A 13586-nucleotide genomic window follows, 5' to 3' on the forward strand; every position below is an offset into this window, starting at 1 on the left:
AGCTGGGAATGACTAAAACAGTAAATAAACACAAGACATATATATACTCTATTAGCCACAACACAACCAGGCTTATATTTAATATGCCACAAATTAATCCCGCATAACAAACACCTTTCCCCTCCCGTCCATATAACCCGCCAATACAACTCAAACAACTGCACAACACACTCAATCCCACAGCCCAAAGTACCGTTCACCTCCCCAAAGTTCATGCAGCACATATATTTCCCCAAAGTCCCCAAAGTTACATACGTGACATGCACATAGCGGCACGCACGTACGGGCAATCGATCAAATGTTTGGAAGCCGCAGCTGCATGCATACTCACGGTACCGCGTCTGCATATCCAACTCAAACTCCTCCTGGTAAGAGACTCTGTTGTCCCAGTTCTCCACAGGCCAATGGTAAAGCTTGACTGTCATCTTCCGGGAATGTAAACAATGAAACACCGGCTGTGTTTGTGTTGCTGCAGCCGCCCGCAATACACCGCTTCCCACCTACAGCTTTCTTCTTTGCTGTCTCCATTGTTCATTGAACAAATTGCAAAAGATTCACCAACACAGATGTCCAGAATACTGTGGAATTTTGCAATGAAAACAGACGACTTAATAGCTGGCCACCATGCTGTCCCAAAATGTCCTCTACAATCCGTGACGTCACGCGCTGAGGTCATCATACCGAGACGTTTTCAGCAGGATATTTCGCGCAAAATTTAAAATTGCACTTTAGTAAGCTTGTAAGTATTGGCATGTGTTGCAATGTTAATATTTCATAATTGATATATAAACTATCAGACTGCGTGGTCGGTAGTAGTGGGTTTCAGTAGGCCTTTAAAGTATTTCTGATGTGGAAGTTAGTCCTGACTTATTTCAAAGTCACCGTGCAACCTTCGCCCTCGCCGTGCGCAGCCAGAGGTAGAGCGCGGAGAGGAGAGGAGGGTAAAAAGACGGAAAAGGTGGTGACCGGCCAGTTTGAGCAAGGGGAGGGAAAACAATGGCTGCCAGCCACAAAGGATGCTTTCCCGTCTGTTTTTCAGCTCCATTAATATCACAGCTCCATCCTGCATATACCCTCATTCATTATTCATGAGGTGGCCGGCGAGGAAACGCAAGTGGGGAGGAAGGTGGGCAAGCGAAAGGCCAGTGATAGCTCCAATCAGTCCCGCTTTAAATGACACTGAGCGACAGAGCCTGAGGTTTTATGGCTCGGCGCTCAAATGAGTAGTAAAAAAAAAAAAAAAAAGGAAGAAAAGAGTCCGAGTGGGCCCGCTGTTAATGACCAGCAGGAAGCCTTAGAGGAAGCAGCGCTCGTAAAGCTAGCCTCCACTCTGGCTAACAAATCTGCCCAAACTCCATCTCCACCGTACATTGAAACAACGTGGTCCTGGACCCACTCACACACATCTTTCACTTATTACCAAGAGCTTGGACTCCTTTTATGACCTCTTTTAAAAGATTACACCCAACTCCTCACCTAAAAGTTCCTTCATTTTTTAAATGCCGCTTTAAACGCCCCCACGTCTACCCCGAACACTTGTGGTTTCCTTAAAAAAAAAAAAAAAAAGACTAAAATCAAAGGTTAGCGTATATATCATAAATAGCATTCATATTTTTGTCACTTTGAGCAATAAAAACAGAACTATGATGGAAAAACAGGTCAATTAAACCAGTGTTTTTCAACCTTTTTTGAGCCAAGGCACATTTTTTTCATAAAAAAAATACGGAGGCACACCACCAGCAGAAAAGGTTAAAAAATGAAACTCCACCAGGTTGTCGTGCCTTATTTTGAGTTTGTTGTTGTTTGTGTGTAGTGCTTTAGTTCCTGTCTTGCGCTGTTATTTTGGTGACCCTTGGTGTTCTCCTGTAGCAGCTTCACGCCTTCCTTTGAGTGCTATTGCCCGCACCTGCTTTGTTTTCGCAACCAAAACTATTTAAGTTGTGCATGCGCTATCCTTCTTTGTGGGGACATTGTTGATTGTCATGTCATGTACGGATGTGCTTTGTGGATGCCGTCTTTGCTCCACACGCTGTAAGTTTTTGCTGTCGTCCAGCATTCTGTTTTCGTTGACTTTGTAGCCAGTTCAGTTTTACTTTTGTTTTACATAGCCATCCCTATGCTTCAGTTCCTTTTCCTAGCGGGACTTGTCTTTTGTATCAATTTTTGGTTTAAGCGTTACAAACCTTTTTACCTGCATGCTGTCTCCCGCTGTGCTCTGCATATTGGGATTGCCAAGCTCTACACAGCGCAGGCACTAGACAACGGCACATTATTATGATTATTGATTTGCAAAAAAATATTTTTTGGACCAATTAGGCAAAGTGGCATAATTTCCCACGGCACACCAGACAATATCTCAGGGCACACTAGTGTGCCGCGGCACAGTGGTTGAAAATCACTGAATTAAACCACCAAACATCACCCAAATAGGTTTGATGAAACCATTAAAACTAGGGTTCATTTCATTTTTCATTTATTCATTTATTTCAGGCAATGACATTTAAAAAAAAAAAAAAAAAAAAAAAAAAAAAAAAGTACAAAGGTAGACAATACATAATAATATAAATTAATAGAGATGTCAGATAATGGCTTTTTTGCCGATATTGTCCAACTCTTAATTATCGATTCCGATATCAACCGATACCGATACATACAGTCGTGGAATTAACACGACTGTTGTGTTTATGTTGTGTTACGGTGCGGATGTTCTCCCGAAATGTGTTTGTCATTCTTGTTTGGTGTGGGTTCACAGTGTAGCGCATATTTGTAACAGTGTTAAAGTTGTTTATACGGCCACCCTTAGTGTGACCTGTACGGCTGTTGACCAAGTATGCTTTGCATTCACTTGTGTGTGTGAAAAGTCGTAGATATTGTGTGACTGGGCCTTAAAGGCAGTGCCTTTAAGGTTTATTGGCGCTCTGTACTTCTCCCTACGTCCGTGTACACAGCAGCGTTTTAAAAAGTCATAAATTTTACTTTTTGAAACCGATACCGATAATTTCCGATATTACATTTTAAAGCATTTATCAGCCGATAATATCTGCAGTCCGATATTCTCGGACATCCCTATAAATTAATATAATGTAAAAGGTAATGTACAGTATGTAATGCATGATTGTCCAGTTTTGCGTGAAAGGGAGTGGGAAGAAGATAACTTATTTAATCCCACTCCCAGTTCTCCATTCAGTGATGAATACATTGAGTTTCACTGTTACTTTGTTTAAGGATTATACAAATGTTGTGTCATAGTGGCATTACCACAGGTAACAATAATTATTACACTGTATCAACAATTTCTATCAACAATGTCGGAAGAATGAACATACCAACAATGGTTATAGACAAAATAGCAACAATGGTCATAGACAACATAGCAACAATGGTAAGGGTTGGTCATGTATGCAGTACTCCCACCACCCCCAGGGGGCAACAGCGAGGCATATGTGTCACAATGAAGCAGCAGTGGGTGAGTAGAAGAAGACTACTCATTTAACCCTGAAAAAAAATCAAAATAAGTGTCCAAAATTGTACTTTTAACAAGGACTGGACAACAAAGTATGAATGTTCTGCCCCGAGCAAGTTATTGAGTCATTGTTTCCTGTGGACCTTTTCAGTGACGGACACATTGATCCAGACAAGCAGCAACAATGGTAGAAATCCCAGCGTGTAAGCTTCAGCACCAAACGTGGTCCAACATGTGTAAGTTGATATTGTTTTGTATTGAAATTGTTGACTTTCTGATGTATTTTGTATTTGTGGTTGTGTTGGTATTTGTCTGAGAGTAACTCTGGGCGATCAGAGCTCGTTTAATACACGTAGCACTAAATTTGACCACTCGAGAGCGATAACGCTACATCTTAGGTTTAATTGTGATGAGTCACATACATTGTGTGCAATGTTTGGTGTGTGGATTTTGTGTAATTTCTGAATGTATAAACATTTGTAGTTTGTGTGAATGTATTAACACTAAACCTGTACAATATAAAACACTATACAAAAAAATCTATTCACATCCGGAAATGCGATTTATATTCATCCCGAGTCTAAATCAATACATTATTTTCAAAAATCTATTTTTTGTTGTCAAATAAGAATACATTTTTAAAATAGGTCTTAGCCCATGTAAATGCAACCAGAAGGAACTTTTCTAACCTGTAAACTGTTTTGAAGATATTTATTATGACTACTACACCAAAAGATACTTTTGAGAGAATCGATTCTGAATCGAATCGTTCCCCAGGAACTATATTTGGATTGAATGGTTAGATGTCCAAGTACAGTACTGTATATCAAACAAACACAACAAGGGGGTGATGGATCAACTTTATATTTCCAAACAACAACAACTAGCTGAACTGTCCTCACTTTCAGCCACCCTGTCGACACGTACACACACTGTCACTAGCCATGTGGTGCACTCAGTTTGAAATCACAAAGCAACTTAACTTTAACAGCCACGTCGCTAAAATGATCAGGAATTAACATAAAAAAATCTCCTTTATCTTGTTGAATAATCTTCTTCGTAAATGTTTCAAATCACTCATTGCTTGTCAATTTCTTTCGACTCATATTGAGCTCGCAAAACTCGAAAATGTCGTAAGAAGGCTGAAAAAGTGCACAAAGTAGCACCTAGCACAGTAGCTGACAATGAGCCCTTGAGATCAATCAGCCCGCCCCCAATGGATGTGCTGCCGGGCACAAAATGGCTGTGGATGAAACGTTTATTCACTGAGACAACGTACGTCGAACAAAGCATATATTTCTATTCGGCATGTGGTTCGTAAATCGAAAAGTTCGTACAATGGAGGGGTTTGTTAATTGAGGTTCCGCTCTATGTAATACTAATAATGCAAGAAATCCTTTAAAATGCATTCTACTGTATTTCTCATTAGTAGCATTTTACCATTGGAAGGTCAATAACTTTTATTCATCTTGATTAAGTAAAACAAACATGGACTCTCAAATTATGTTAGCAAAAATTGCTATCTTGAAGTGCAGTTTTTTTTCCCCTGAGTTTGTTTTTGTCGCCATCACTTTCCAACTCATTCTGCATACTGGCCCTTATGTCCGTGTCCATGTACCCATCTTTGTCATTCCCTTTGAAGCCTGAACATTCTCACATTTAGCTTTGTAATCATTTTTTTCTCTCCTAATTTCTCTTACTTTTGTGTCCTTGCACCCTGTGTGTGTGCAAGCTCGCGGTGCCGCCCCTGCCCACCAAAACTAAGATTGTGGATGACAGACAAGAGGGTTCACTCCGTTCATTTGATTCTGCTATGCTCTTTAACCGAGGCACTCAGGTGCTATAGAGCGATGCACAGAGTGAACCCTCTTGCACTCGGGTTGAAAGCGACGGACGGATAAAACCAGCACACAGACATGAGGATCTATCAATACCGGCTAAGTTATTGAGTTAATTTTTATCCATCGTTCGAGTCACTGATTTTTTTGACAGTCGACCCAGGCCTAATCATACAGATTTAAAAAAAACAAAAAACATAATAATAACACAAAACACATTTTATAGATAATTATTAGGGGTGTAACGGTACACAAAAATTTCGGTTCGGTACATACCTCGGTTTAGAGGTCATGGTTCGGTTCATTTTCGGTACAGTAAGAAAACAACAAAATATACATTTTTTGGTTATTAATTTACCAAATTTGTAAACAATGGCTTTACCTTTTTAACATCGGGAACACTATAATTATTCTGCCCAGGTTAATCAACATTAAACTGCCTCAAGTTGTTGCTCAGATTTAAGAAAATGATAAAACTTTTCTTCTACATATAAAAAGTGCAACATTAAACAGTTTCAAGTCAACTCATCATGCTTAATTTATTACACCATTTGGGAAGCCTGTAGTTGATTTTTATTATGTAAATGTTATATTTTTATCAACATGTGATAGCAGGGACCCTGCCATTCAAAACTAGGCTGCTACATTACTAATGATTACACACACACACACACACACACACACACACACACACACACACCGCACAATGAGCTAACACACACACCGCAAAATGAGCTAACGTTACGCTAAAAGCTAATTAGCCTGCACCTCAAGCCAGGACTGCGAGCGAGCTGAACTGCAGTTTGTTTCTAGAAGGTCAACGGGCTCATAGTGATGTTACTAGTAGTTGACTGGGAGGTGTATATTTTAATTTGGGGAGAGTCCGCTGCCTGATGCTTACCTGCTAAACGCTAAGCACTGACTACACGCGCTCTGAATAAGCACTGCTGATTGGCTGTTACCGCTCTGGTTGTAACCAATCAGATGGTTGTGTGGGTGGGACAATGCTGGGTGCTGTGTAGGAGACAGAGGCAGAAAGCAGAGCAGCTTGTTAAGACTTTAGCTTAGGCGGCTACTTCATATGTTTGTGTGGAAACTCGTTCGGTACACCTCCGAACCAAACCAGAACCCCTGTACTGAAACGGTTCAATATAAATACACGTACCGTTACACCCCTAATAATTATAGATTTAGATGCAGAAACTATTTTACCTTTATTGAAGACTCTTGTAGGCGAAGTTGGGGATGAGGGGAGAGAAGAGGGGGTACAAGTTTTTTTTTACCCCCCCACACTCCTTCGTCTCACGTGGGATCCACACAGGAATGTGGCCCTATCAATTCCAACAATTTTCTGTAAAACTGTTAGTTTTGGGTGTCTGGAATTAATTAGTGAGACTTCTGTTATTTCTTGTAAAAGTATATATATATCAAAGAGAACGGCCTACGGATCACGATTGAAGCCAACAAGCAAACCGTCAACTTCCTTGACGTCACTTTCAACCTGAGAAATAACAGCTACCAACCATTCACGAAACCCAACACAACACTCCAATACGTGCACCATGACAGCAACCACCCACCCACCACCACGAAAAGAATACCTACCGGAATCAATAAAAGGCTATCGATGCTGTCATCTAGCAAAGCTGAATTTGACCAAGCAACCCCCCCGTACCAAAAAGCCCTTGATGAAAGCGGATACAATTTCACCCTCACCTATGAACCCACGCCAGGAAACCAGCCAAAAAAGAACAGAAAACGAAACGACATCATCTGGTACAACCCCCCATACAGCAAAAACGTCTCAACGAACATTGGACACAAATTCCTCAATCTGATTGACAAACACTTTCCCAAAGACAACACCCTAAGAAAAGTATTCAACAAGAACAACATTAAATTGAGCTACAGCTGCATGAACAATATACGACAAATCATCTCAAACCACAACAAAACAATTGCAAATGAGCCGTCGACCCCCAGACAGAGCGACTCCAAAACCAACAAAGGATGTAACTGTCGAAAGAAACCTGATTGCCCTCTCAACGGGGGGCGCTTACAAACATCAGTTGTCTACCAATCTAAGGTAATACGCAAGGACATTAACACATCCGACACATATGTAGGATTAACCGAGGGAGAATTCAAAACCAGATGGAACAATCACTAGGCTTCTTTCAGGAACAAAAACCTGCGAAATACCACAGAACTCAGCAAACACATTTGGGACCTCAAAGACAATAATGTTGAATATTCAATAACATGGCAAATTCTTGCATCCAGCACACCTTACAATAGTGGTAATAAAAGATGCAACCTATGCTTGAAAGAGAAACTGTTTATTATTTACCGTCCAGACCTGTCATCCCTCAACAAGCGCAGCGAAATTGTAACAACATGCCGCCATAGACGGAAACACCTCCTAGGTAACACATGAGCCAATCACCACGCCCCTAGGCCAGCCTGTACCCACCCACTCTGTGCCCTATATAAACCATGGTATGCGAATGCTCCCATTAAAATCTCCTGATGATTGAGGGTACCCCCCCCTCATGAAACAGGCCTGTAGAGATGAAATAGTCTTGTGATTTTTTTCCCCACACATACATATATATATATATATATATATAGGCGAAGTTTCTGTGGTTTATCCGTTATACAGTTCTCAATACTGGGGTAGAGAGGAATATATGTGAGCTCAGGAAAAAACACAGAGGCTATTGCATCCCTACAAGCCTGTTTCTCAGGTTTCTCTCTCTCTCTCTCTCTCTCTATATATATATATATATATATATATATATATATATATATATATATATACATGCATATATATATATATATATATATATATATATATATATATATATATATATCTTTATATATATATATATTTATATATATATATATTTATATATATATATTTCTTTCTTTATTTTTACTTGATTTTTTTCTTAGTGAAGTGAAACAACCACCCCTTAGGCTCTTTGTTACTTAAAATTGTCGCCATTTTGCCGGAATTATTGTTCACAAATAGGATAGCTAAAGTGAAAACAAGCCTTTAATGGAGAGTACAAGGGGATGTTTAAACAGCAAATATAGTGAGCTAAGCATTTTTGTGAAAGACTGAAAAATATTTTACCATCTCATGGGGGCATCTAGTGGGTATGTCTTTAGCGTGTGTGTGTGTGTGTGTTTGTGTGTGTGTGTGCGTGGGTGTGTGTGTGTGTGTGTTCCTAGAGTCTCAGAAATGGTAATGTCCTTAACCCTAATCCCAATGCAGGAGAGACCTAACAGTTGCTATTGACTTTGTGAACATTTACCACTGAGGATTCCGACTATTCAATTCCATTTCAACTGGGGCTGCAGACGAGGAGGGAGGAAGTCCCTTGGCGCCATGTTGCTCACACGCAAAATACACACACACACACACACACACACACACACACACACACACACACACACTGCATGTTGAATGTATTATTCTCCAGTGATATCGACTCAATCGTATTTTAACCCCCTTCTGCTGCAGCCTTACAGAGACAAACGCGCTCAACATAACAAAGGGTAGTGTGTGTGTGTGTGTGTGTGTGTGTGTGTGTGTGTGTGTGTGTGTGTGTGTGTGTGTGTGTGTGTGTGTGTGTGTGTGTGTGTGTGTGTGTGTGTGTGTGTGTGTGTGTGTGTGTGTGTGTGTGTGTGTGTGTGTGTGTGTGTGTGTGTGCGCGCGTGCGTGCGCATGTGCACCATTTGATTGAATATGTGGCACAAATATGACACCTTCATCACTATAACATTAAAATGTGCAAGTTTGGCTTTTTTCCCCCAACTTTGCTCCTTTCACTACAGTTTTGTCTCCCTGGCCATTTGTCAGTCTTAGGCCTGGTCCCCAGCACCGCCCAGAGTCTCGGAGGATGGATTTCGCTCAGTCCCGTCCTCCCAGGACGCCCGCCCCCCCCTCCCTGCGCCCGCCCACATCATTTATACTTGTGAGCATTAGGACTTGTCACAGCCTCTCAGTCAGGCCCTTTATCCAAACAGGCCATAGATTCTCATTAAACGGGTTGCATCTCCACTTCCTGACACGGCGGCCATCACACGTCCGCTCTGCCATGTCGCCGCCGCTGACTATTTGTCCCATTCACCCGGACAGACAGTAGTGAGGCCATCGCTTGTATGCCATTGTTGCTGTCATGAGAGAAAACAAGCACGCACTTTTTCACGACATCATCATACGTCCGCTTCCACGCAGGAATTATGACAATTATTATTCTGCCCTATTTTTCGTCCGCCTTCTCCTCCCACATTTTTCATCCGATTCAAACCATTCTACTTTTAAAATGTTCAATTCATTCATGGTATGTGTGCTATCATTTTGTTTTTTCCCAAAAATTGCCACATTTTTAGGAATTCCACGCTTTCTGTGACATTTTTTCTAAGGGGCACATTTCTCAACCATTTTCAAACCCCTCCAAAGTTAAAATGCTTGTTAATGTTAAGTCAATTGCTCACATGTTAATGTTAGAATGCTAAAACTAGTGCACTGCAAAAACTGAAATCTAAATAAGATTGTATGTTAAAGTGTTTTACTTGTTTTAAGTGTTTTGGTCCTAAATGATCTCAGTAAGATAATACAGTTGTTGCTGAGATTTGATGACCTATATTGAGTAAAACATGCTTGAAACTACAATATCAACTGATGCAAAGCTGTGTCATCAACACTCGCAAGTATAAAACTACTTTTTTAAAGTAATAATTTCTTAATTCAAGCATGAAAAAAAAAATCATGACTTTGACACAATTTTGTCTCATAATTAAAACAGATGACAGCCAAATGGACTTTGCTGTTTTATTTTCAATGAAACAATAGAAACTACGTACTCATATAGTAGTACAGTTGGCACAGTACAGTAAACTGACAGTTAATATTTAAACATTTAACATGTGACATTTCTAACCATTTTGAACAATTCTTCAAAATTACAATTAAAAAATTTTTGTCCGGGGGTCGAGCTGAAAGAGCACGCACTTGGCGCGATGATGTCATGTTATCGATGGAAAAATGCATTTTTAGACAATATGATTTGCCTGAGCGGCTAGTAGACCCAGAGAGTAACAAGCGGTCGCCTTGTTGCCTTTCCATTAAGAACAATAAATGAGTTTTTAGTATAAGTTTGCTGGTTTCAAGAAATGTCATGCCGTGTGCATATCATTATGTCAAGATAATGGCACTAGCATTTACGTAATTTAAGAACATTTTTCAACATATGGAGCTAAAAGGTCTCTTTTTTTTTCTACCAAGAAAAGTGTACTTGTTATAAGTGAGAATATACTTATGTTAATGTATTTTTGGGTTCATTGAAGTTAGCTAATTTAACTTGTTTCGGAAAGTCTTGACAAGCCAAATTTTCTTGTTCTATTGGCAGATGATTTTGCTTAGTTCAAATAAAATACACCTAATTTTTGTATTTTTTTTTCTTGTTTTTGAACACTGAGTTTTTGCAGTGTGTGCTATGGTTTTTTTTTTTAGCAATTTTTGCAGGTATACACCTCAAAGTCATATATTTTGGTCCTAATGCATGCTAACTGTTAGCATGTAAGCATGGTAACAGCATACTAGCTTTTTCGACAAATTTTGCAGGTATACACCACAGAGTCATATACTTTGGTACTTGATGCATGTTAACTGTTGGCATGCTAACATTAGCATTCTATCTTTTTTTTTTTTTTTTTACCTATTTTTGCATGTATACATCTCACAGTCAATAATGTTGGTATTTTACACCTGATAACTGTTGGCATGCTATCTTTTTTTGCTATTTTGCGTGTATCATACTTGCCAACCCTCCCGGATTTTCCGGGAGACTCCCGAAATTCAGCGCCTCTCCCGAAAACCTCCCGGGACAAATTATCTCCCGAAATTCAGGCGGACTCAGGTCCATGCGGAACTGAGTCCGCTTTCCCACAATATAAACGGTGTGCCTGCCCAATGACGTTATAACTGTAGAATGATCGAGGGCGAGTTCTTGGTTCCTTATGTGGGTTTATTGTTAGGCAGTTTCATTAACGTCCTCCCAGCGCGGTAACAACACACAACAACAGCAGTCACGTTTTGGTCTACCGTAAAGCAGTTCGTCTGCCGTAAACAGCAATGTTGTGACACTCTTAAACAGGACAATACTGCCATCTAGTGCATTTGATGAAAGCACTTTTGTGCGTGCCACACAGCAATGCATCATCAGAGAGGGTGTTCAGCATGGTTAGAAAAATAGTGACAGAGAATAGAACAAGGATGGACAATTCAACCCTTAACTCAACAAGTATATGTGTAAATAAATGAACACTGAAATTCAAGTATTTCTTTTATATATATATATATATATATATATATATATATATGTATGTGTGGGAAAAAAATCACAAGACTATTTCATCTCTACAGGCCTGTTTCATGAGGGGGGGTACCCTCAATCATCAGGAGATTTTAATGGGAGCATTCGCATACCATGGTTTATATAGGACACAGAGTGGGTGGGTACAGGCTGGCCTAAGGGCGTGGTGATTGGCTCATGTGTTACCTAGGAGATGTTTCCGTCTATGGCGGCATGTTGTTACAATTTCGCTGCGCTTGTTGAGGGATGACAGGTCTGGACGGTAAATAATAAACCGTCCAGACCTGTCATCCCTCAACAAGCGCAGCGAAATTGTAACACCTGTCATCCCTCAACAAGCGCAGCGAAATTGTAACAACATGCCGCCATAGACGGAAACACCTCCTAGGTAACACATGAGCCAATCACCACGCCCCTAGGCCAGCCTGTACCCACCCACTCTGTGCCCTATATAAACCATGGTATGCGAATGCTCCCATTAAAATCTCCTGATGATTGAGGGTACCCCCCCTCATGAAACAGGCCTGTAGAGATGAAATAGTCTTGTGATTTTTTTCCCACACATACATATATTGCGCTCTACTACGGTATCGAGCACTATTTTTTGGATAACCTTATTAAGGCATATATATATATATATATATATATATATATATATATACACAATAAAATAAATATATATTTATAGCTAGAATTCACTGAAAGTCAAGTATTTCTTATATATATGTATGTATGTATGTATGTATGTATGTATGTATGTATGTATGTATGTATGTATGTATGTACCTCTGGCACTGTTCCCCTAGCATTCAAGAAAGCGATTATTCATCCTCTGCTCCAAAGACCTAACCTTGATCCTGACCTCATGGTAAACTACCGACCGGTGTCCCACCTTCCCTTTATTTCGAAAATCCTCCAAAAAATTGTCGCACAGCAGCTAAATGAACACTTAGTGTCTAACAATCTCTGTGAACCTTTTCAATCCGGTTTCAGGGCAAATCACTCTACGGAGACAGCCCTCGCAAAAATGACTAATGATCTACTGCTAACGATGGATTCTGATGCGTCATCTATGTTGCTGCTTCTTGATCTTAGCGCTGCTTTCGATACCGTCAATCATAATATTTTATTAGAGCGTATCAAAACACGTATTGGTATGTCAGACTTAGCTTTGTCGTGGTTTAACTCTTATCTTACTGACAGGATGCAATGCGTCTCCCATAATAATGTGACCTCGGACTATGTTAAGGTAACGTGCGGAGTTCCTCAGGGTTCGGTTCTTGGCCCTGCACTCTTTAGTATTTACATGCTGCCGCTAGGCGACATCATACTCAAATACGGTGTTAGCTTTCATTGTTATGCTGATGACACCCAACTCTACATGCCCCTAAAGCTGACCAACACGCCGGATTGTAGTCAGCTGGAGGCGTGTCTTAATGAAATTAAACAATGGATGTCCGCTAACTTCTTGCAACTCAACGCCAAGAAAACGGAAATGCTGATTATCGGTCCTGCTAAACACCGACATTTATTTAATAATACCACCTTAACATTTGACAACCAAACAATTACACAAGGCGAATCAGTAAAGAATCTGGGTATTATCTTCGACCCAACTCTCTCGTTTGAATCACACATTAAGAGTGTTACTAAAACGGCCTTCTTTCATCTCCGTAATATCGCTAAAATTCGTTCTATTTTATCCACTAGCGACGCTGAGATCATTATTCATGCGTTCGTTACGTCTCGTCTCGACTACTGTAACGTATTATTTTCGGGTCTCCCTATGTCTAGCATTAAAAAATTACAGTTGGTACAAAATGCGGCTGCTAGACTTTTGACAAGAACAAGAAAGTTTGATCATATTACGCCTATACTGGCTCACCTGCACTGGCTTCC

At 40.2% G+C, this 13586-nt stretch overlaps 1 long non-coding RNA gene across 1 annotated transcript in view; it reads left to right on the plus strand.

The window, feature by feature from the left end:
- The first annotated feature begins 638 nt into the window (after positions 1 to 638).
- Positions 639 to 13586, plus strand: part of LOC140679395 (uncharacterized) — a 29682-nt gene continuing 16734 nt past the window's right edge. Inside the window, exon 1 of the long non-coding RNA XR_012050810.1 lies at positions 639 to 3699. This is a non-coding gene — a long non-coding RNA (uncharacterized lncRNA). The remainder of the gene's footprint in view (positions 3700 to 13586) is intronic.

The sequence above is a fragment of the Nerophis lumbriciformis genome, linkage group LG14, assembly GCF_033978685.3.
Source record: "Nerophis lumbriciformis linkage group LG14, RoL_Nlum_v2.1, whole genome shotgun sequence".
In the NCBI taxonomy this organism is placed as follows: Eukaryota; Metazoa; Chordata; class Actinopteri; order Syngnathiformes; family Syngnathidae; genus Nerophis; species Nerophis lumbriciformis.